This window comes from Dendrobates tinctorius, unplaced genomic scaffold, assembly GCF_039654945.1.
Source record: "Dendrobates tinctorius isolate UK_male_01 unplaced genomic scaffold, ASM3965494v1 ptg000039l, whole genome shotgun sequence".
Taxonomy (NCBI): Eukaryota; Metazoa; Chordata; class Amphibia; order Anura; family Dendrobatidae; genus Dendrobates; species Dendrobates tinctorius.
This window is the reverse complement of record NW_027361707.1, coordinates 30,965,512-30,991,599: the sequence shown is the minus strand read 5'-3', so window position 1 is coordinate 30,991,599 and position 26,088 is coordinate 30,965,512. Positions and strand designations below refer to the sequence as shown.

The following is a 26,088-nucleotide window of genomic DNA, read 5'->3' as shown; positions in this document are numbered from 1 at the left end:
TCGCAACGTGTGAGCAAGCCCTAATGGGTTGTTAATGTGGCACTTGATAATCCAGAAGGTCTGATAATCCAGCACTATGTACTAGAACTAGTACATCTTTCTCCCTTTTCTTTGAATTGCGACACATCTAGTGATAGCTAGGCTGGTATTAAATTTCACTCACATGTGTATATACAACTTTAGAGGATTTCTCCAGCAAATCCAATGCATTGCAAAGGATGAATTCTGCGATAAATTTCCGCAGCATAAATGGTCTTGCTGCAGATCTCGGAAAAGCATCACTAGTCAATTTATACTGCAGATTCGCCCCGCAGCGTGTGAATGAGACTTCTTGAAATTTCACCCACAGAACCCATGTGATGAAGCCTCTGTGCCTGAATTCTTCGTTCACACCTGTTTTTGAGCCCCAGTCTCATTTTTACCTACAGGAAAAAGTGCAGGACGCAGCGACAATGATGAGCACCGTAATGGACTCCAAAGAACCCCATTATAGTCAACATGATCCGCTGGGAACCGTTTGTCGTTTGTGCCCCTCGTATGATGTATCTGCAGATTCCTGATGCTGGTTGGAACCTCTTCTAAACTGGACTTTACAATCATGATAGAACAGAAAGTTTTGTACACCTAGAAATCATTATCCAACTAAATAAAAGATTTTATCTTGAGGCTTTGAACGCGTCTGCGTCATCACATGATTTTGGGGGGGATTAAATCATTTATGTGACCGAGTCATGCTAGTCGCAGTGCAACATTTTAAATAATTCCCACCTATAGCTTTTTAATCCCATGAAATAATACTACTCTTCCGAAAAGAAGTGAAAAGTTCTCATTGCACTTCCTGCCGGACAGCCCTAACTTTGGTTCCTCCATTGCTGACTGTGATGCTTTGCTGCCCATCTCCTCCTGAGGCTTAGATTACAGCCCTTCCCCTCATTATCTCCTCTACCTGTAGCTTCCTCCTCCATCATCTCCAGCTCCCCCTCCTTCCTGTAATTCTATCAGCTGCTCTCTCCTGCAGGAAACACATTAGGGTTTTATATACACACACACATTATTATTATTATTGTGCGCCATCACATACTCCTTACCCATGTCTTCCTGTAGTCTCAGCGTGGTGTACTGTGAATTCACTCCTTCCTCTCTGTCCCCTCCTGCTGCCAGCCCTGATCCTCCCTTCGCCTCCTCCTCCAGCATCAGATTTCCGTGCTGCAAGTTCTGTCACCAAACTTAAAAAAAAAAAAAAATTCTATATATATTTATGTAAAATAGGACACTTTTCGAAATTATAACATAGAAACACAAAAGAATAATCTGGAGCACAGGACAAGTACATTAGAGTGCAGTTTTCATTTCAAGACCTCAACACTAATGTGAGATATTATTTGCACATGAACCCTCAGCATTTAAATATGTTGTTGCTATAGAAATAGAATGTATTGTTTTTCAGAGATGCTTTTTCTTTGCACCCTTTTGGAAAAAAGCCTCATTGACACGTCTGTTTTCACGTACGCGTCTCTTCCATGTTTTCCACAGGTAGAACACATATCCATTATGGTCTACAGTTGTGGCCAAAAGTATTGACACCCCTGCAATTCTGTCCGATAATACTCAGTTTCTTCCTGGAAATGATTGCAAACACAAATTCTTTGGTATTATTATCTTCATTTAATTTGTCTTAAATGAAAAAACACAAAAGAGAATGAAGCAAAAAGCAAAACATTGATCATTTCACACAAAACTCCAAAAATGGGCCAGACAAAAGTATTGGCACCCTCAGCCTAATACTTGGTTGCACAACCTTTAGCCAAAATAACTGCGACCAACCGCTTCCAGTAACCATCAATGAGTTTCTTACAATGCTCTGCTGGAATTTTAGACCATTCTTCTTTGGCAAACTGCTCCAGGTCCCTGATATTTGAAGGGTGCCTTCTCCAAACTGCCGTTTTTAGATCTCTCCACAGGTGTTCTATGGGATTCAGGTCTGGACTCATTGCTGGCCACCTTAGAAGTCTCCAGTGCTTTCTCTCAAACCATTTTCTAGTGCTTTTTGAAGTGTGTTTTGGGTCATTGTCCTGCTGGAAGACCCATGACCTCTGAGGGAGACCCAGCTTTCTCACACTGGGCCCTACATTATGCTGCAAAATTTGTTGGTAGTCTTCAGACTTCATAATGCCATGCACACGGTCAAGCAGTCCAGTGCCAAAGGCAGCAAAGCAACCCCAAAACATCAGGGAACCTCCGCCATGTTTGACTGTAGGGACCGTGTTCTTTTCTTTGAATGCCTCTTTGTTTCTCCTGTAAACTCTATGTTGATGCCTTTTCCCAAAAAGCTCTACTTTTGTCTCATCTGACCAGAGAACATTCTTCCAAAACGTTTTAGGCTTTTTCAGGTAAGTTTTGGCAAACTCCAGCCTGGCTTTTTTATGTCTCGGGGTAAGAAGTGGGGTCTTCCTGGGTCTCCTACCATACAGTCCCTTTTCATTCAGACACCGACGGATAGTACGGGTTGACACTGTTGTACCCTCGGACTGCAGGGCAGCTTGAACTTGTTTGGTTGTTAGTCAAGGTTCTTTATCCAACATCCGCACAATCTTGCGTTGAAATCTCTTGTCAATTTTTCTTTTCCGTCCACATCTAGGGAGGTTAGCCACAGTGCCATGGGCTTTAAACTTCTTGATGACACTGCGCACGGTATACACAGGAACATTCAGGTCTTTGGAGATGGACTTGTAGCCTTGAGATTGCTCATGCTTCCTCACAATTTGGTTTCTCAAGTCCTCAGACAGTTCTTTGGTCTTCTTTCTTTTCTCCATGCTCAATGTGGTACACACAAGGACACAGGACAGAGGTTGAGTCAACTTTAATCCATGTCAACTGGCTGCAAGTGTGATTTAGTTATTGCCAACACCTGTTAGGTGCCACAGGTAAGTTACAGGTGCTGTTAATTACACAAATTAGAGAAGCATCACATGATTTTTCGAACAGTGCCAATACTTTTGTCCTCCCTCTTTTTCATGTTTGGTGTGGAATTACAATACTTTTGGCCACAACTGTATGTGGCTGGTCACATTGTTTTTGTTGTGGGCCAACAATTTCAGATGACAAAGCCATAAATTAAAATGACAGATCACCACTCAATCTCTACCATGATCTGTGGTCCAGGCCTCCATTGAAAGGATGAGGGTCTCGGCATGAATAACTTTTTAACTACAGTGTCTGACAATGACCAAAAGTTCCATTTCCTTGATCAACATTTCCAGAAGTGTGTGCGTTTCATTAACATCAATCATTCCAGTTTGTGTAATGAAAAGGCACAGATTTGTTATGTAATAGTCCCAACCCGGTCAAGATCTCTAGGGCATGGCTAGCTTCGATTTAGAATTTTTAGATTACTGGCTGTTCACCATTTAGTCACCAACATGGAAATCCAGTGACTCAGAGGAGTCAAATTTAAAAAAATCCTTAAACTAGAAATGTTGAGAAACACCCTTGTTGACAAACATTGGTACATTTTTTGGTTTTGTTACAGTGGGTATGATACCACTCCCATCATGCTGTATAACGTTAGTTATGTTGCACTCACGTGTAAAACTTAGAGAATGTGATGAATGGTGGTTCCATCCCTGCCTGCACACTTGCTATGCTGTTAATTGAGTCCATGCATTAAACATGTAAAGTTCCAATCTATGTGCCAGATTCCAGAACTCCATATATAAGAGATGTTGTCATTCTACTTCCCACAGCTACGGTTCACGCCAAGACTTAAAATGAAGAGCTCTTCTTTTTCTCAGAAAACTACTACTGTTGCATCCAACTCTACAGGGATCCAAGGGACTATGGAAGAGTCCACCACTAAAGTCTACATCTACCGTCCCAATGAGAAGGAAGAGCTCCAGGAATTGAACAACCGATTTTCAGGCTACATTGATAAGGTGCGATCACTGGAACAGAAGAACAAGGCTTTATGTGAAGAGGTGGAGGAACTGAACAGACGTCTGAAGGAAAGGGGACCTGGCATATCTGATGAGTATGAGAAACAGTTCAAGGAGCTGAAGGAATTAATTGAGAAGTTGACCAAAGAAAAAGGTGCAGCTGATATTGAACGAGGAAACCTGGAGGAAGAAATTGACATCTGGAATGCTAAATGTGATGAGGAATTGGCCCTAAAAGGTAAGGAACACAAGTGCAGGAATCAGTTGTCAAAATCTTCTTAAAGAGAACCTGTCTGCACAATTTTGTAATGTAAAGTAAAGACATGGCTGTAATGGGGGCTGTAATACAGATTAAATTTGTTCTTTTGGTGAGGAAAACCATATTGTGACTATTCTGTAATCATCATCTGAAGCTTCCTGCTAGTTAGAGTTCGGTGCACAGGGGCCAGACTGTACACAGGGTCTTCTCCTCCCTGGCTGCGATTTCACAGCACTCCACCTGCCTCCTGCCTTTAAGGGTACGTTCCCACGGTCAGTAATTGGCAACGCTTTGGACGCAGCACATGTCCGCTGCATCCAAAACACTGCCGGCTTTAGAACGCAGGTGTTCCTGCATGTGTTCAGTGAACCGTGCGGAATCACCACGCCCTATACATTGTGCGGGTGATATTTATCTTGAGGAGACTCGCATCTCCGCAAGATAAAGTGACATGCTGATGGGTCGCCCTCCCAGGGCTGTGGGGTATTCGGTACCAGGCCGGTGTCAGGGGAATGTGTCACAGCAGCGGTGACCCGATCCGTGGCCCTGGGAGCCCAATATCAATGGCGGTGGTGTTTGTTTGTAATGTAAAGTTCGTGACGCCACCCGTGGTATTTGGCAAGTGAGATGTTAGCCAACGCTGCGTGCAGATCCTCTGGGGCTGATGGTGTGTTGCAGCTTAGATGGTGTAGCTCCCCACAGGTGAAGCTGTAACCCCAGGGCAGTGTATAAGTGATGGGCACGGTGATGTAGGAGTGCCGACAGGTTAGGAAGCAGACACAACACAGCGGGGTGCAATTTCAGTACCTTTACTTGGTAACTGCAGTCCAGGGTCCTGATTACAAATGGTATTGAGCAGGCTAGCCTGGAAGCAACTCAGGAATTCTCTCTCACAGACGGGCTGTGCAGTCTCCATAATAGCGCTGTGTGTGTGAAGTACTCCAATCCTTAGCTACTCTGAAGTTCCTCCTATCAGATGTTCCTAGAACTCTCCTTGCATGGCAAACAGCTGTAGCCTCTCTCTCTGGGCCTCCTCTCACTCTCTGAATCCCCGGCTCTCTATCAGTTTCGCTGTTGTGCCTCAAGTTTTTGGTGGGAGCAGGGCATCTACAGCCTCCTACTCCTCGGGTATCTGTGGCAGGGCCGTTAGTACCCGTACCACCGTGGAGACCCGACTCCAGTTCTGTGCGCTCTCAAGCTGAGGGAGCTCGCCTGGTGCAGCTCAACCTCCAGCTTCGTATTCTCCCGTCTGCACACTTCACCCTCCGCAGACTAACACTCTACTTCCTCCTGGCCCTCAGGAATCACCCTTCCCCCCAAACCTGGGTCAGAGCTCCCCCTGCTGGTCAGGAGTGAAACTGTGTTGTATGCATGGATTGACTGTGAGAGAGTCCCATCATTGCCTCCAAGCCTGGCATTACCCTCCCCTGGAGGAAGGCAAAGCCAGTGTGGCGACCGTACTCCTGGGGGCGCCACAATGAGGTCTGGAAAGACATGCCGCATGTCCATCTCCGCAGGTAAGCCACTGGTGCCGGTGCATGCATAGTGGCCGTGGCATTTCCATCACTATGCTGTAACACCTGGATGCTGCGGGTTGGACGCTGCAGATGGACGCAGTGTTCAACCCACAGCATTTACTGACTGTGGGAACATATCCTAAATGACAGGTCACTGCTGAGATTTCAAAGACCAGGTGGAGGGGCTGGGGAATCATACACAGGGAGGAGAAGACACAGTGCACAGTCCAGACCCTGTGCACCAAAATCTAGTAAGCAGAAAACTTTAAATAGTAATTGAAGAAAAGAAGAACCATAAAGCTGAATTCTTCAATAAAGATATTAATTTACCCTGTAGTACAGCCCCATTACTGCCACGTCTTTACCTTTACAATATCATGCTAAACAGGTTCTCTTTAAAAAAAAAAAAAAAAAAAAAAAAAAGGCAATCATTGGGAAATCTTGGGAGATGATGCTTTACAGCATCGCATTATAAAATTCATTCCCTCTGCCCAACACTTTCCATTCATTCCAAAAAGCTTTTCCAGGAGTTTTTACACATCCAAGTTTACCCCTAGCCTAGGTAACCATGTTTAGAACTACGCAAGGGCACAATAATTGTTGTGGGTATATGGGTACCTCAGCAGACAATGAGGATAATGAATAAAAATTTATATAAAAGACCAAATATTACCACCATAGGGTGATCATATACTGGTAAATCCAGTCCTGCCGAATATATAAGTGACTAAGTGGCTCCTCCACTTTCTCTCTGCTGACATCCCCACCATCATCATGGGAGACTTCAACATCCCCATTGACACCCACCAGCCAGCAGCCTCCAAACTCCTGTCACTTACCTCATCCTTTGGACTTACTCAGTGGTCCTCCACAGCCACCCACACAGATGGGCATACATTAGACCTCATCTTCACCCGCCTCTGTTCCCTACCCAATCTCACAACCTCTCCCTTCCCCCTATCTGACCACCATCTACTTACCTTCTCATCCTTGTCCTCACCTGCCCCACATGTCCAGCCACTAGCACATCCTCGCAGAAACCTCACAAACCTAGACACTCACAGACTCTCAGACTCTCTTCTACCTCTGTCCTCCATATCTTTACTCCACGATATGGACACCGCCACCGCATTCTACAACGCCACCCTCACATCAGCCATAGACTCAGTTGCCCCTCTCATGCATGGCAAAGTGCGCGAACCAACAGGCAACCCTGCATCCAGGGTCGCGGAGCGGCGTTGGAAGAAAACACGCCTGCCAGATGACTTCACTGCTCTCAAACAAGCTACACTTGCCTTCAAATAAGCCCTCACCTCTGCTAAACAGACCTATTTCACAAACCTTGTATCTTCATTATCTTCATTATCCCACAACCCAAAACAACTGTTCAGCACATATAACTCTCTCCTCCGCCCACCACTGCCACCTCCAACTCCCCTCATCTCTGCCGAGGACTTTGCCACCTACTTCAAAAACAAGATCGACCAAACAAGGCAAACCTTTACTGTTCCACCACCCCAACCACTCCACATACCAGACCTCTGCCCTTCCCTAATAACCTCCCTCTCCAACATCACTGAAGGATAAGCTTACTCATCTCCTTTCCAAATCACACCTCACCACCTGTGCACTTGACCCCATCCCTTCACACCTGCTCCCCAACCTCACTAACATGATTATTCCAGCCCTAACCCATCTCTTCAACCTATCCCTATCTTTTGGGACCTTCCCCTCTGCCTTCAAATATGCCACCATACAACCCATCCTCAAAAAATCAAACCTTGACCCAACTGCTATGCCCAGCTATTGCCCATATCAATGCTCCAGTTTGCTTCCAAACTCCTTGAACAGCATGTCCATGCTCAACTTTCCTCCCACCTCCTACTCACAGCCAAAGCTAACAGACAGTTCTCCCTCCTTGACATCCTGCAATCTGGCTTCCTCCCCCACCACTCCACTGAAACTTCACTGACCAAAATTACTAATGACTTTGGGTACCGTTACACCTAGCGATGCACCACCGATCCCGACCAGAGATATGACGCGGTCAGGATCACTGGTGCATCGCTAGGTGGTCTCTAGTGAGCTGCCACACAGGCAGATCTCACCAGCGACATCGCTGGGGACGGGGATCGCTACTTACCTGTCAGACGCAGCGATCCTGCGTCCTCCCGCCCGGCTCCACGCGTCGCTCGTCGTCACAGCAGGAAGCGCCGCAGGAAGTGGCCGACGAGAAATGATCCAGGAGCTTCTCGCGCGATCAGCGATAACCAGCGGGGGAGCCGGTCGGAGGTAAGTATCACATGCAGCGATATCGCTAGCAATATCGCTGCTACATCACAAAATCGGTGACTTTACAGCGATATTGCTATCAATATCGCAGTGTGTAACGGGGGCTTTACTCACAGCCATAGCTAACAGACAGCTCTCTATCCTCCTCCTTCTCGACCTGTCCTCTGCCTTCGACACAGTTGACCACTGCCTACTGCTACAAATTCTTTCTTCCCTTGGCATCAAAGACCTTGCCCTGGATTGCCTCATACCTTTCTGACCGCACATTCAGCGTTTCCCACTCCCACACTACCTCCTCATTCCGCCCTCTCTCTGTTGGAGTCCCCCAAGGCTCTGTCCTGGGACCCCTACTTTTTTCCATCTATACTCTTGGCCTAGGACAACTCATAAAGTACCATGGATTCCAGTACCACCTGTATGCAGACGACACTCAGATCTACCTCTCTGGCCCAGATGTCACCTTTCTGCTGTCCAGAATCGGGGAGTGTCTACCAGCCATATCCTCCTTTTTCACCGCTCGCTTCCTAAAACTCAATGTAGACAAAACTGAACTCGTTATCTTCCCTACCCGATCTATCTATTATGGTAAACGGCATCACGCTCTCTCCCACACCTGAAATCCGCTGCCTCGGAATAACTCTAGACTCCGCCCTGTCCTTCAAACCACACGTCCAAACTCTTGCCACCTCCTGTCGCCTCCAACTCAAAAATATTTCCAGAATCTGTCCCTTCCTCAGGCGTCAATCTACTAAAACTCTTGCACATGCCCTCATCATCTCCCACCTTGACTACTGCAACACTCTCCTCTGTTGCCTCCCTGCTAACTCTCTTGCACCACTCCAGTCTGTCCTCAAATCTGCTGCCCGACTAATCCACCTCTCTCCTCGCTACTCCCCTGTTTCTCCCCTTTGCAAATCCTTCCACTGGCTCCCAAATCACCAACGAATCTAGTACAAACTACTAACACTGACCTACAAAGCCATCCACAACCTATCCCCTCCCTATATCTCTGAACTAATCTCCCAATATCTTCCCTCACATAGTCTTCGATCCTCCCAAGGCCTCCTACTCTCCTCCACACTTATTCGTTCCTCACACAACCGCCTCCAAGATTTCTTCCGAATATCCCCTATCCTCTGGAATTCCATGCCTCAACACATCCGATTATCCACCACCCTCGGATCCTTCAAAAGGAACCTGAAAACCCATATTTTCAGGAAAGCTTACAGCCTGCAATAACCATTCTACCGCCTCACCACCGCCCGAGTCGCCGCCTCAAAACCACCAGAGCTCCTGCACCCCCGACCTTCTGTCTCTTCCCCACTGTCCCATAGAATTTAAGTCCGCAAGGACATGGTCCTCTCCCCTCTGTACCAGTCTGTCATTGTAAATTTGTTTACTGTTACGATATCTATAACTTTGTATGTAACCTCCCTTCTCATGTACAGCACCATGGAATTAATGGCGCTATATAAATAAATAATAATAATAATAACTATAGTACTGTTATATTTAGCGACTTTCAAATGACTTCCACTCAAAACTAATAGTGCACCATAGAATAAAAAACAAACAAACACAAAAAAAACACAGCAAATATATACAGTACTTGTCTAACATCAAATCTGACGAGTCCACCGACACAGTCAGAATCTGGCCACAGGTAGGGTAATGCTGTGAGGTCATAACACTGTGGGCACATGCCCTTGGTCCTTTGTAGGCTTCAGACCTAAAGTGACCTCCAGCTGTAAATTCTCCCTCTGTGAGCAATGTGAAGATTCGCCAGCAGCGGGTGATTAGGAGACCTCAGATATGCATACTTCCAGCCACACTATCCGACTAGACTGTATCTGGCCTTGCTCAACACACTTGCATCGAGCAATGTCGCGCCCATAAAGTCGGCACTTGACTCACTGTTTGCAAATAATATACAAACGGCCCCCTCCGCTCCACACCCTGCTCCGGTCACCGCAAAATGATGTGAGGATTCAAAAGACTGTAGACTTAAGGCAATGTGCACATGTGCGGAATTCCCGCGGAAATTTCCCCGGCAATTCCGCAATTCCCTGCCGTGGGAAATCTGCAAGAAATCTGCATGCTTAATTCCCGCGAAAAACTAGCGTTTTGCAAGCGTAATTAGCTTGCAGAATACTAGAGTTTTCCAAGCGATCTGTAGCATCGCTTCAAAAACTGATTGACAGGTTGGTCACACTTGTCAAACATAGTGTTTGACTAGTGTGACCAACTCAAAGAGAAGAAGTTGGCCTTCAGATCAGGTGACAAGGGCAGGCTGAGAGAGGTGCAGAAAGATCTGAAGAATCTAATCAGGCAGGGAAATGCTAATTATAAGAGAAAGATTGAACTGAAATTGTCACAGAAAAGGATTCATGAAGTCTGGGAGGGTCTAAAGTCTATATCTGGGCATAGACAGACTGTCGCCAGGATGGTTGTAGATAAAGAGGGGCTTAATGAACTTAATCTATTCTTTAACAGATTTAATCACACACAGGCTGCTCCTGCCCCTGCATACCATTCACACCTCTCTGCTACAATAACCTCACCCCCTGCTGCAACTTGTCAACTGAGCCAGGGTCTGTTCTTCACAAGTACCCAGGTTGCAAAAGAACTGGATAAGATCAAAGTTTTTGAAGGCTGCAGGTCCTGACGGCATCAGTGCAAGGCTAATCAAAACCTGCGGGCACCAGCTGAGTGAGATCATTACATATCTGTTCAATATGAGCCTGAGAATAGGTATAGTACCACAACTGTGGAAATTATCGTGTGTGGTACCAGTTCCGAAGAAACCTTATCCGAAAGACCTTAATGACTATAGACCTGTAGCATTGACTTCACACCTGATGAAGGTACTAGAGAGATTGGTTCTCACACGTTTCCGTCCTCTAGTGAGCTCGGATATGGACCCTCTCCAGTTTGCCTACAGGCCGGGCATTGGTGTGGATGATGCCATTATCCACCTTCTAGATAGGACTCTCTCTCACCTGGAGAAACCTGGGAACACTGTGAGAATAATGTTCTTCGATTTCTCTAGTGCTTTTAATACCATACAGCCAGGTCTACTGAGAGACAAGCTGGGCCTTGTTGGCGTGGACCTCCAACTCTCCACCTGGATCCTTAACTACCTCACGAACCGACCTCAGTTTGTAAAGGTTCGGGACAGTGTGTCAGACACGGTGATCTGCAATACAGGGGCACCTCAAGGTACAGTTCTTGCCCCGTTTCTCTTCACACTGTACACTGAAGATTTTAAGTGCAACTCATCTAGCTGCTACTTGCAGAAGTATTCTGATGACTCTGCAATAGTAGGCCTCATCACAGAAGGAGATGAAAGAGAGTACAGAGATACTAACCAAGCTTTTGTGGAGTGGTGTCAGAGGAACCACCTTAGGATTAATTCCGGGAAGACCAAGGAATTGGTGGTGGACTTTCGCAAGGGAAAAAAGCCACCAGTAGTGGTGAACATTCAGGGAAAGGACATTAAGATAGTCGACACTAGTGTTGAGCATTCCGATACCGCAAGTATCGGGTATCGGCCGATACTTGCTGTATCGGAATTCCGATACCGACTTCCGATATTTTTTCAATATCGGAAGTCGGCATCGGAATCGGAAGTTCAAAGTTGATTGACAGCCTGACGTCATCATGATGCGCGGTGTGTGCGCATCATGATGCGCCGTCATTTCGGGCCTTCCGGGGGTCTCTGCCGGCCTGCCGGGGGGCTGTGCCGGCCTGCCGGGGGGCTGTGTGGACTGCCCGGGGTCTGTACCGGCCTGCCGGGGGGCTGTGCCGGCCTGCCGGTGGTCTGTGCACCCTGTGGGGGTCTGTACCGGCCTGCCGGGGGGCTGTGCCGGCCTGCCGGTGGTCTGTGCTCCCTGTGGGGGTCTGTACCGGCCTGCCGGGGGGCTGTGCCGGCCTGCCGGGGGGCTGTGCTGATGTCCGGGGGTCTGTGCAAGCATCGTCCGATGGGACTACAAGTCCCATCTGGCGATGCCTGCTACCATGACAGTGATTGACACATTAGCCAATGATGGGACAGTAGTAGTCCCATCATCCGGCTAATGTGTTAAATGTTAAAAAAAAAAAAAAAAAAATACTACATACATACTACATACATACTACATGCATGCTACATACATACTACATGCTACATACATACTACATGCATGCTACATGCATGCTACATACATACTACATGCTACATACATACTACATATATACTACATACATACTACATGCTACATACATACTACATGCATGCTACATACATACTACATGCTACATACATACTACATATATACTACATACATACTACATACATGCTACATACATACTGCATGCTACATACATACTACATATATACTACATACATACTACATACATGCTACATACATGCTACATACATACTGCATGCTACATACATACTACATACATACTACATACATACTACATGCATGCTACATACATACCACATACATACTACATGCATGCTACATACATAACACATATATACTACATGCATGCTACATACATACTACATGCTACATACATACTACATACATACTACATACATACTACATGCTACATACATACCACATACATACTACATGCTACATACATACTACATATATACTACATGCATGCTACATACATACAGCCACGAGAAGTGGTGAGTTCTCCTTCAATGGAAGTCTTCAAACAGAGGCTGGACAGACATCTGACTGGGATGATTTAGCGAATCCTGCTTTGAGCAGGGGGTTGGACCAGATGGCCCAGGAGGTCCCTTCCAACTCTACGATTCTATGATTCTATGATTCTATGCATGCTACATGCATGCTACATACATACTACATACATACTACATGCTACATACATACCACATATATACTACATACATACTACATACAATACATTCATACAATACATACATAGACATACAGTACATATAACATAGAGTAACATACTTACCAATACTTGTCACATTGTTCCCCGAAGCCATTGTCTTTTACGGAATAAATATTAACATAACAAACCACAAAAATACTCACCCACGATCCGAAGCAGTCCACGAGTGTGTCCCACGACGATCTTGGGTAGAGAACTGCAGCATCAGCTGTTGCTGCCGTTCTCTACGGGCTGCAGGAATCCAATGACGGAAGGTAGGTATCCTTCCGCACTGTATTCCTCCGCCACTTAAAAAAAAAAAGTCCCTAGTCTCACTTTATGCCATTGCTGCGTGGGAATTTCCCACACAGCAATGGCATAAAGTGAGACTAGGGACTTTTTTTTTTTTTAAGTGGCGGAGGAATACAGTGCGGAAGGATACCTACCTTCCGTCATTGGATTCCTGCAGCCCGTAGAGAACGGCAGCAACAGCTGATGCTGCAGTTCTCTACCCAAGATCGTCGTGGGACACACTCGTGGACTGCTTCGGATCGTGGGTGAGTATTTTTGTGGTTTGTTATGTTAATATTTATTCCGTAAAAGACAATGACTTCGGGGAACAATGTGACAAGTATTGGTAAGTATGTTACTCTATGTTATATGTACTGTATGTCTATGTATGTATTGTATGAATGTATTGTATGTATGTAGTATATATGTGGTATGTATGTAGCATGTAGTATGTATGTAGTATGTATGTAGCATGCATGTAGCATGCAGTATGTATGTAGCATGCATGTAGTATATATGTAGTATGTATGTAGCATGTAGTATGTATGTAGTATATATGTGGTATGTATGTAGCATGTAGTATGTATGTAGCATGCATGTAGTATATATGTAGTATGTATGTGGTATGTATGTAGCATGTAGCATGCATGTAGTATGTATGTAGTATATATGTGGTATGTATGTAGCATGTAGTATGTATGTAGCATGCATGTAGTATGTATGTAGCATATATGTAGTATGTATGTAGCATGTAGTATGTATGTAGCATGCAGTATGTATGTAGCATGCATGTAGTATATATGTAGTATGTATGTAGCATATATGTAGTATGTATGTAGCATATAGTATATATGTAGTATGCATGTTGCATGCATGTAGTATATATGTAGTATGTATGTTGCATGTAGTATATATGTAGTATGTATGTTGCATGTAGTATATATGTAGTATGAATGTAGCATGTATGTAGTATGAATGTAGCATGTATGTAGTATGCATGTTGTATGTATGTAGCATGTAATTTTTTTTTTTTTTTACATTCAACACATTAGCCGGATGATGGGACTACTACTGTCCCATCATTGGCTAATGTGTCAATCACTGTCATGGTAGCAGGCATCGCCCGATGGGACTTGTAGTCCCATCGGACGATGCCTGCACAGACCCCCGAAGCCTGCACAGCCCCCCGGCAGGCCGGCACAGCCCCCCGGCAGGCCGCCACAGCCCACCGGCAGGCCGGCACAGCCCCCCGGAGCCTGCACAGCCCCCCGGCAGGCCGGCACAGACCACCGGAGCCTGCACAGCCCCCCGGCACAGCCCCCCGGCAGGCCGGCACAGCCCCCCGGCAGGCCGGCACAGCCCACCGGAGCCTGCACAGCCCCCCGGCAGGCCTGCACAGACCACCGGAGCCTGCACAGACCCCCTGGCAGGCCGGCACAGCCCCCCGAAAGGCCCGTACAGACCCCAGAGAGGCTGTACAAGGGAAAAACAGGATTTTTCTTATTCCGATACCGGAAGTCCCATAGACTTGAATGGGACTCCCGGTATCGGAATCGGCGATACCGATACTTTTTTTTAAGATCGGCCGATCCATTCCGATCCGATACTTTGAAGTATCGGACGGTATCGCTCAACTCTAGTCGACACCTATAAGTACCTTGGTGTGATCCTCAATAATAAGCTTGACTGGGCCCATCACTTGGATGCAGTGTACAGGAAGGGCCAAAGTAGGCTTTATCTGCTCAGAAGGCTGAGAGCCTTCAGAGTTTGGGGGGCACTCCTTGCATCCTTCTTCAACTCTGTTGTGGCATCAGTCATCTTCTTTGGTGTGGCGTGCTGGGGTAGTGGCATATCAACCAGGGATAGGAATAGGCTGGACAAACTGATTAGAAGGGCCAGCTCTGTCCTGGGATGCCCCCTTGATCCAGTTCAGGAAGTAGGTGACAGGAGGATACTGGCCAAGGTGAGCTACATGGTGCAGAATGATTCCCATCCCATGCATGAGACCGTGACAAAGATGCGCAGTACTGTCAGTGACCGGCTACTTAATCCTAAATGTGAGAGGGAGAGTTATTGAAAGTCCTTCTTTCCTGCTGCAGTTAGGCTGTATAACCAGCACTGTCCAAAACGGAGAACGACCCAAACAGTGAACTGATAGATCCAAAAGTTGTGATAGTCCGGTTATATCTTTTTTTTTTTTCGTATATGTACCTACCTACTGTCAATGTAATGCCTTTATGCATCTGTATCTGTACTTGTTCCTGCCTTGCTGCTGTAATGCTCTGAATTTCCCCATGGTGGGACGATTAAAGGATTATCTCATCTTATCTTTTTACTATTGAGGCTGCCTATGCAGCTTCAATAGTTAAAACATATAATGTTAAAAATAATTTAAAAAAAATAAAAAATTGTGATATTCTCACCTTCTGGCGTCCCCAGGCCTCAGAGATGTTCCCGGCAAGTCCCGTTCCCAGCGATGCCTTGTAACAATGACCTCATATGACGTAGCATCATGCGAGACCACTACGTCACCACAGATCATTGTCGCAAGGCATCACTGGGAACGGGATTCCAAACAAGTACAAACCTCAAATTCTATTCAATAATAATCCCTTCACTAATAGAACACTATACCAAAAAGAGAAAAACGAAGGAACATGATCCCAATATATAACAAATTTTATTGCACCATGATTAAAAAGTATATATCATACAACACCATATTTTAATAGTACAGTACAGAGTATATAGGGGGAGAAAAATACCTCACCCTAATATCAGCAAACTTATTGTTATTGGATAAGAGACAAGCTGTATAACGGTACCCAGCACCTAAATAGGGCGCAGAATAGGTCTATTATTAGGAGGACCTCCTGATGAAACTGCAGAGGCGGAGAAATGCGCGTCGGGGTGTGTTCACAGGTCCCCTCCACCTGGGTGGCAGCATGACTACAGGTACACTGGTATTTCTTTATATGGCGATTTTTGTGTGTGCCTTTTCCTTATAGCAAATTTGCTGCATCTTGTAGGTCATTTTTAGGCTGCATATTCAGCACAACAATATATAATAGACCTATGCTGCGCCCTATTTAGGTGCTGGGTACCGTTATACAGCTTGCTGATATTAGGGTGAGGTATTTTTCTCCCCCTATATACTCTGTACTGTACTATTAAAATATGGTGTTGTATGATATATACTTTTTAATCATGGTGCAATAAAATTTGTTATATATTGGGATCATGTTCCATCACTGGGAACGGGAGTTGGCGGGAGCATCGCTTAGGCCGGGGAACGCTGCGGGGAACGCCTGAAGGTGAGAATTTCACGATTTTTTATTTTAATTCTATTTTTTACAGGTATATGGTACCCAGGACCTGGAGGACAGTCTCCTTTTCTCCAGACCCTGGGTACCATCCGCACATTTTTCGCTTACTTTGCGCATGGTGGGCATAGCCACACGCGGAACAATGCAATCCTATGTGTGCGGAATTCCCGCGATTCCGCAAAAAGAATGAGCCTGCTGCGTATTTTTCCGTGATGCGATTCCGCATTAGCACAGCATGTGCTGAATGCCATTGAACTCAATGGCTTGCTTATTTTATGCGTTTTCGCAGCAAAAACGCATAAAATCCGCGGGAATTTCGGACATGTGCACATAGCCTAAAAGTAGACAAGCTCTAAGAAGCGCACGCCAAATAATTATCTCCATGTAGTAAAGGATTATTCTCCATAACTCTTAGCACATATCCACAGTACAGGGGACCCAACCGCTAGGTCTGTGGACCTCCGCTCCATTCAGGATGGAGCTGCAAAGCCCGGTTATAGGAGTCTTAGGACCACAATCTCAGGATCACTGGGGCCCCCAGCAGTTGGATTCCTAGTGCCCACTAAGGTATCCCAGTTCTTATGGAATGGGAATAACATGGATTTTTTTTTGGGTGGGGAATAACTTTTTATAATAGAAGTGGTCTACAAATCTTTTATCTCCCCCCCACTACCCCAAAAAACAAAAAAACAAAAAAAAACCACAGCATTGGTTTGCTGTAGAAAATGGCGTGGTTTTGCTGCGGTACGGACACCCCATTATGGAGATAATGACTTTCATCATTGACAGACAATGGGGAATTACGCAGTTGGACGATACAGGTTAGGAATAACTTATGGGGACAATGACTAACATATAGCTGCTCAGACTGGCACGTATGGCATACACTAGCACGGGTGGTCCTCCATCACGGCACGGTGCTTGCTGCCTCAGAGTTTGCATTTCACTCTTTGGATTTTTCAATTGTTTTTTGGTGCACTTTTAAAAGTGGTGAAAAACAGAACGGACAATTAATGAGATCGGTATTATGCATCTGTACAACAGGTCTGTAAGGCAGGAAATAATGGGACAGGGTCATGTAAGCACCGTGGTTTTCTCAGTGAATGCTTGGGAACAAAAAGGGAAGGGGCGTACGATAAATGTAACCGCAGTGTCTGCGAGCCTATGGTGACTGACAATGGAGGTGTCAGAGAAAGCCGTGTTCAGTCAGGAACAGATGGGGATAAAAACCTGTGTAATGTGGTATGGAGGAAGGGTTCCAGGCCACAAGATAAAAGAAAATTACAGATTATTAAAAAGAGGGAAATTGGTCAGCTCACCATTCCAGGGACGACTAGGAGGATAGATAGGATAGATAATAGAGTATGTTGGTGTCTTCAGCGCCCGGACAAGGAAATAAAAAAACATCTGTAATCCAGCCCTTGAGCAGATATCTTCAACAGGTTCTTCTTTATTAGTAAAATAAGGTTATACTAAAACGATTAAAAACAAAAGCATTTCAGGCGGCTAAACCAGCCTTATACACAGTATGAGGCAGACAGGCAATGTGAACGCCCTCCTAAGAGCACAACTTATAGAAGAGCCATATAGATCCCATAGTGCCACCAATTACATCTAATCAGTGAGCAAGACACACATGATAGCACAAAAGTAAGCAAACCCAGGAGGGAGGAAATGGTAACTCCATGGCCACCGTCACACGGTCAGTATTTTACCTCAGTATGTGTAAGGCTGGTTTCACATTCGCGCTTTTTAAGCGCACGCACGGCCGGGGGTAGCTCCGCCCCTGAGCCGGCTCTCTGCCCGGCGTGCCCGCCCCTTCCTTGTAGCGCCGCCTCCTAGCGCACAGCGGCGCCTGCGATCGGCGCACCCTATCTTTAGCATAGGGTGCGCAGATCGTGCGCAGGCCGTGCGCTAGTTGCGCTTTGACCTGCGCTGCGCACTTTTGACGGTGCGCCATGCGCACCAAAATCAAACTTTTCGGATTTTGGCGCGCACGGCGCACCGTCAAAAGTGCGCAGCGCAGGTCAAAGCGCAACTAGCGCACGGCCTGCGCACGATCTGCGCACCCTATGCTAAAGATAGGGTGCGCCGATCGCAGGCGCCGCTGTGCGCTAGGAGGCGGCGCTACAAGGAAGGGGCGGGCACGCCGGGCAGAGAGCTGGCTCGGGGGCGGAGCTACCCCCGGCCGTGCGTGCGCTTAAAAAGCGCGAATGTGAAACCAGCCTAAGCCAAAACCAGCAGCAAAACCAGAACAATCAGCGGAAAAGTCTAATAGAAACCCGTCACCACTTCTGTATTTATCACCCACTCCAGGTTTTGGCTTACGTATACTGAGGTAAAAAACTCACCAAATACTGAACGTGTGAACATGGTCTTAGGTTAAATTCCCACAATGAATTTTTGGTCATTTTTTTGGAAGCTTCGAGCAAACAGGAAGGATTTATAGACCTCTCATGCCCGCTGTGTTTTTTGTTACTCTGCATAACCTGACCTGCGGCGCGTCAAGCTCTCTTGCGGGTGCACTGAGTTTTATTTAGATTTTCCCCATAGAATTACATGAGATGTGGAAAATCCAAATGTAAAAAAAAATGCATGTAATCAGCACATGACTGTATTAATAAAGTTTTATCGAAGCCAAATACCAGGAAGTATCAAGAACAAAGCAGCCTCATTCAAAACGTGACACACCTAAAAGAGACAAAAAGTGTAGCATCAAAAACACAAAAAAGCATGTAAAAAAAAAAACGCTGTTCACATGCAGCAGTATGTCAATTTTTTTCAGTGATTTTACAACAATTTTCACACCCGTGAAAAAAAGCAAAACGCTGCAAAATAAAAGCAGCAAACAGGTTTCGCTGCATTTTTGGTCAATAGACCAATAGACCTTTGTTAAACATGTACTGTGGACAAATCACACAGGTAAAAAAAGAAAAAACGCTGCAAAGGTGTCACAAAAAACGCTGCAGAACCTGCTTGTTTACGCAGAATTTCTACTGCCAAGAAAGCAAGTTTAGTCTTCAGAAAAAAAAGCTACATGGGAATTTAACCTTACATGGCTGTGTCAATTAAAAAAATAAAAACAGTGTTGGCTCCTAGACTATGATTTTAGATCCACCTAAAAACTTGTTCTAGAAAACAAAACAACACAACAAACAAATATCCACCAGTAAAGAAGTTCCATGCACATCCAATAAATATATTATCAATCTCTATTTGGCAATAAATACATATGAAAATGACAAAATAGAACAAAAACAGCTAAAACCGCAAAATATCCTTGGTGACATATAACAAGGCCACACAGCTCCCGAATGGTGTATATACAAATATCAAGTAGACAAATACAGAGCCATTTAAATGATCAAGATATGTGCAGGATCAAGAAAAATTTAATGACAGAATTTCATAATGCACCCAAGTTACTATTTTCCTTTTTTTTTGGAGGGGGGGGCTATTCTGCCTAAATAACATGGACCCTGGTGTTCGGAAGCCAAAAAGTGAATCCATCTGCTTCATTATGCTGAACAGTTCTGTCCTTTGTCAGGAGTTGAATATGAATCCATTTTTTTGGGGGGGGTAATCCAGATGGGAATCCAGACCCAGCACTAATCAGATCTATACACTGCTCAAATTGACTTGCTGATATTAAAATCAGCAGAAAGTCAATTTTTTGCTGCGGTTTCAGGGTGAAACCAAGGGCAAATCCGCAGCAAAATCCCGCATGCAGCCTGAATGGATTTTGCTGCAGATTTCATTTCCTGATCATAATGGGAAAAAGACAAATGAGCTGTCTGGGGGGGGGGAAAGAAATGCTATTAAAGGGGTTGTCCAGAACTGGACATGACTGCTGTTGTCACATGATGACCGCCAAGCCTAATTGGCGGTCGCTTATCGGCTGCTGCTAAAATCCGCGCTGCATAAATACTGAAGCGGCAGCAGTCACCGGTGGAAGAGAGGAATGACACCAGTCCAGTACATGAGTATTATGGTGTTGTTTTTTTTTTTTTTTAATATTTCTCTGTTCTGCGGAGTAATTAAGAAGGGGTTGTTCAATAGTCATCAACCCCTTTAAAGTATTCTAATAGTATGTAATTAAGCAATTAAGGGTTCGACAACCGTCCTAACCAACCAGAAGGGTGGGGCGGTCATGGCTAATAACTACTTCCAGTCTATATCTGAATTAAACTTGCTTTTTTTTTCCCCCACTTGCTTTGACAGAGGAGGCTGAGAGGACACTAAAAGAGTTTCGCCAAGATGTGGACGATGCCACGGTGCAAAAGTTGGAGCTGGAGAGAAGAGTGGAACAGCTGGTGGATGAGATCGAGTTCCTCAAAAAGCTCCACGATGATGAAGTGGTCGACTTACTGAAACAAATACAGGAGTCGAAGGTGAATGTGGAGATGGAGAGTGCGCGACCGGACCTACTGGCAGCGTTAAGAGCCTTACGGCTTCAGATTGAAGAAGCGGCCACCAAAAACATTCAGGAGGCCGAGAAGTGGTACAAGACGAAGCTGAATACTGCAAAGGGACAGGTGGTCAAGAACGAGGAGAAGATCAGGAACATCAGGGAAGAGATCAGTAAATTTAGCTCTCAGGTGTCTGACCTGCAGGGCCAGATAGATGCCTTGAGGGCCAGAAATGAAGCCTTGGAGAGGCAGCTTCTGGATTTGCAGCAAAGCCACTCGGAAGAAGTTGCCGCTCTTCAGAATATCATTGCTCAGCTGGAAGATCGGCTCCTAACAACGAAAGCAGATTTGGCGCGGTATTTGCAGGATTACCAAGATTTGCTGCACATCAAGCTCAAGCTAGATGCGGAGATTGCGGTCTACAGGGCATTGCTGGAAGGAGAAGAGGAGAGGCTTGGGATCAAAGATGGCGAAGGTAAAAGAGGACTCGTCACCGTGAACAGAATGTACAAATTCCTTATACCTAATAAGAAATCGGTTGCATAGATTAGAAAAACAGTGCCACCATCTGTGCACAGGTTGTGTCTGGTACTGCAACCCCAGACTGAAATTAATTGAACTCAGTAATGGTGTGGCATTATTATTATTATTAATAATAATAATAATAATAATAATTAATATTTTATTTATTTTTTGAGAGGGGGAAATGGATGTCAATGAAATTAAATCGGACAGCACTTGGATGTCATCAGAGTGCTATCCGATTTTCCCAGACTGTTAGGATACAGTGGAGAAACTTTTTTTTTCCTTCTCCATATGAGAAAACCCGGGTTAAAACTGAACTAAACTGACGAAAGTCACTGATAAAACTCTGACTGCTTGTCTTGTACATTTAAAAAAAAAAAAAAATTGTGAAGGTGTCCCTAAGGCTGGTTTCACATTAGCTTTTTTTTTTGCTCAGCGCATCGTGCGCGTCCATACGCATGAGTCATGCGTACTTATGTTTAACATGGGGGGCGCATGGTCTTGTGTTTGCATGCTTTCGTACGTGTTTTCATGCGCATGCGTTTTTCAAGGTGTCGGCCTAGGCACGCCAGACGCAACCTGTTGCATTTTTGAGCCCGCCGAAAGGCGTAAAAAAACGCTTGCGCCCAGAATGTGACAAAATAACGCATTACAGTCAATGGGAACACAGGTGTGCGCAAGGTCTGCGTTTTCGTGCGCATGTGTTTTTGGCGTAAAAATGTGTAGACACTGGTTTTAACCCCTAGAGAACGAATGCGCATAAAAAAACGCAAACGCATGATGAGGTTTTTTTGCATGCGTTTGTTTTACGCGTGCTGCGCAAAAAGAGCTAATGTGAAAGTAGCCCAAGGCTGGGTTCACACGTTGCTTATTGTTGCAGCTTTTACATGTGGATTTATAAATGTAAATCTGCAGAGATTCTGCTAGAAAAATCACTGCGGATTTTCTGCACCCATTCATGTGGGGTTGTTTTGGGTTTTTTAGTTGCAGAAACTGCAACAAAACAGTGGCAGGCCTTCAGTTTTATCTGTGGTTATCATGGTCATCATTGAAATAAATGGGTGGAAGCTGCACAAAAGGGTAAGTGCACACGTAGTTTTTTGGTTGTGCGGATTTTGATGAAAAATCTGCAGGTAAATCCGCAAGACAAAAGTCCTGCGGTTAATCTGTGGATCAGCCTGCGGTTTTGTCCTGCGGTTTTGCCCCTCATAATGATAAGGTCGGAAACCGCACAAAGAATTGACATGCTGCGGTTTGTAACCCGCAGAAAATCCGCAGCATGTGCACAGCGGATTTTTTTTTTCTCCTAGGAAATAAAAGTACTGTACAACACAGCAGAATCCGCAGCGTGTGCACATACCCAAAAAAGGTTTCTGCAGCAGAAAGTAATATGCTCTGGTTCAAAAAAAATAAAATAATTCTGATTCCACACACACAAAAAGACACACAGATTAGGAGATTAAGGTAAAACTCCCCTACTTTCCAGGTCCCGTAAAATGCAATGTGTGGAAAATCTGCACCAAAAAACTCATGTCGCCAACAGACCTGGAAGGTTTTGTATATGGACTGACGGTCTGTGTGCACTACTTTGATCCTTGCGTTGGATCAGACACGCCTAATTAAAAGTGATCATTATTAAATTGGTCATATGAAAACCGGACGCTGTACAGATGTACAAAACGGATACCGGTTCGGCTATCTGACACGGATAGTACTTAGTCAGATGTCCTGATGTGTATGGGAGCGTTTAGGAGCGCTTGTGGGGTTGGCAGATGTTCCTACAAATGAATACACTCTTCTCAGCTTGCATGTTTTTTTTTCCAGTGTGGCAATGAAGACCAGTAATACGCAGGCCCTCTACCAGTAGTTTATGTCCTGTGGGAAGCGGGGGTGACCAGGCATCTTGAAACCGAACATGCCCAATCCTCCTAATCATTTGCAATAAGGGCGCACTCGCACAGCCATATAAATTGGAGCCAGATCGGAATGCAGAACATGGACCTTTCCGGTGGCTCTCGAGACCCGAGCGTGACAGCTGCTGAAAATCTGGTCCCTGGGTGCAATTTAATTAAAAAAAAAAAAAAAAAAAAAGAATTCTTTGCTCTCCATCGATGATTACTAAAGCCACGTCGACAGAGCGGCAGCCAATCGGTGAGCTCAGCGGCTCTGCCCATGTAGACGGGACGCTGAGATCACTGATGGGCCGCCGCGCGGTTGACATGACATCAGTGGTGCAACCAATATCAGATAACTGGAGCAGCAACAGAGACTCAACGTTGGACCTGGGGAGGGTGAGCAAGTTTTTTTTTTTTTTTTGTTTTTTTTTACCATAACAAACTGCACCTGGGGACCAGGATTTTCTGAAACTCCTTTGCACGAGCGATCTGAATAACCCCAAATTCTCTAATACCAATTTCTTACAGAATTGGGTTAATCTCCCTGTGCATCTCTGGTGGAGGCATGTAAAAATTGACCCCATCTTTAACCCTGGAACGTAATAGATGTTCTTTGTTTTTCTCTTTTAAGCCCGAGGTGATAAATCCTAAAGCCGAGGATCACATAAGGTGGAAGCGAGCAGCTCACCAGCCGTACACCCCGTCACATGGAACGGGCGACATCGCTGCCTCCTGCCGGATCAATATTAACCAGTCACTGCTTTCTGCCTGTATCAGCAAATTGCATGTTTATTCATTGTTCTAGAGAAATTACTGATTATATTAAAGTGACGAATGTGTATTTTTTTTATGTATTATTAATTATAAAAAAAACAAACGAGAAATTTAATAACGAGAACAGGGCAATTAGGTGCATTCTTGTTAGGCCATGGGTGCAAACACAATTACTATGAAAGCTACTTTCTATAAAGTGAGTCTGTCAACACCAATGACTGATCGCTTAGCCCACTCTTGGCAAGGCTGACTAGTTTAGTGTGCCTTCCCATCTTCTTATTTTCCATCCATCACAACCTTTGACGACGTACTTGTACGTCAAAAGTCGTGTCCCTGCCTTTGATGCAGGCTCAGTCGCTGAGACCGCATCGTTCCCCATACATGAACGACTGTTTTAATAGTCTGTCATGTGCCTTTAAGATCCGCGGGTGGATTGGGATTCGAGCAGTGGCTGTTAACCTGTTAAATCCCGCTGTCACTCTCCTACAACAAGCCCTCATACGGCTATGGGTGCAGAAAAGTATAAATGTTATGGCTATTGGAAGAAGGGGATTAAAAAAAATGAAAATTGCAAGGTCATGAAGGGCTTTAAAGGCAAAGCTGTCAAGCAAGCGTGAGCATGCACTGAACTGCTCCAGCCACACCGAGAGTGCTTTGTTTGATTAGTCATTTTGTGCTGTTTCTTTACACTTAGCCCAGCTAATAATCAGATACAGATGGTAGCGTTTGTAGGGTCTTCATAGTACTTTTATTATTTATGAATTTGTGGGTCTTAGGCTACTTTCACACTTGCTTTGTTTTGCAGCGCATTTTTCCCGCAAAAAAAGCATGGAAAAAACGCATACAAACGCATACAAATGCTGCGTTTTTTTCAAGCATTTTTATGAGCATGCATGAAAAAAACACAGCGTTTGTATGCGTTTTTAGTGCGTTTTTACCGCGTTTGTGTTTTTCCAACATTAGTTGGCCCCTCACACTAACCCAAACCATGATTTTAGTAACCCTTAACCAAACCATACCCTAACCCTTAACGAAACCCTACTAACCCTAACCTTAAACCCTAACTAACCCTAAACCAAACCATACTAACCCTAACCCAAACCCCTAATTTCCATTGTCTAACCAATGGTCAACAAAAAAACGCATGCGCAAAAAAACGCATACATGAGCATGCCAATGCGCACATATGCGCACCCATAGGCTTATAATGGGTGTCTTGCTGTAAAAATACGCATTGCGCGTGCATGCTTTTTTTGAGGCAAGTCGGACGCCCAAAAAATGCAACAGGATGCATTTTGTGCGCCCGAGCGCACACCATAAAAAAACGCATGCGCGTAAAAACGCATACAAACGCATGTGTATGCGCACATAAGCGCATCCCATGCAAAATATAGGGAAAAAAAGCATGCTTTTTTAGTGCTAAAATACAGCGCAAAAAAACGCAAGTGTGAAACCAGCCTTATGGGCACATAATCAATAATTTTACATTTTATTTGACAGCACGTGGTAGACTCTCCCCATCATCACTACTGTCCTGATGGACCCCACTCAGGAACCCCATTATAATACTGATTGTAGGGGTGGGCATAACCTAAGTAAAGCCCCTAGTGCCAGTCACACAAGCAATAACTGCATAATCAATAAATCAAAGGAGTGTGTGCAAGCAAATGAGCGCACAGCCAACTATAGGAGATTTCAAAATTGTAAACGGTCAAGAAAAAGGCAGAAGAAATACACAGAATAAAAAAAAACAATATCATCAAAAGGACCAGTCCCTGTCCTACGTGATGGACAGAAGAAAACAGACAACAGTAGACTCAAAATAAAAGCAAAACTTGTCAAGGGGAAAAAAATACATAAATAAGAGAAATAAATATAAAATGGCCAACAATACATTACATATAGATCAATGTCCATAGGGCCCAGTATGAAAAAGGTGTATACACCAAGAAAATCAACCGTGACACGG

General features: G+C 44.9%; 1 protein-coding gene and 1 pseudogene across 6 annotated transcripts in view; one reads left to right on the top strand and one right to left on the bottom strand.

The window, feature by feature from the left end:
• MFSD10 (major facilitator superfamily domain containing 10) overlaps nt 1-21,017 on the bottom strand; it is an 88,328-nt gene extending 67,311 nt beyond the window's left edge. For 4 of the 6 annotated variants that reach the window (XR_012231961.1, XM_073574582.1, XM_073574579.1 and 1 more), the window contains exons 1-2: nt 17,836-18,048; nt 1,089-1,226 (exon numbers count right to left, since the gene is read on the bottom strand). The gene's annotated coding sequence lies outside the window, so the exon portion shown is untranslated. Of the gene's footprint in view, nt 1-1,088; nt 1,227-17,835; nt 18,049-20,884 lie in introns of those variants that run through there. The other 2 variants (XM_073574578.1, XM_073574580.1) reach the window with 2 other exon arrangements.
• On the top strand, nt 3,720-24,186 carry LOC141088593 (vimentin pseudogene; annotated as a pseudogene).
• The last annotated feature ends 1,902 nt before the right edge of the window (nt 24,187-26,088 follow it).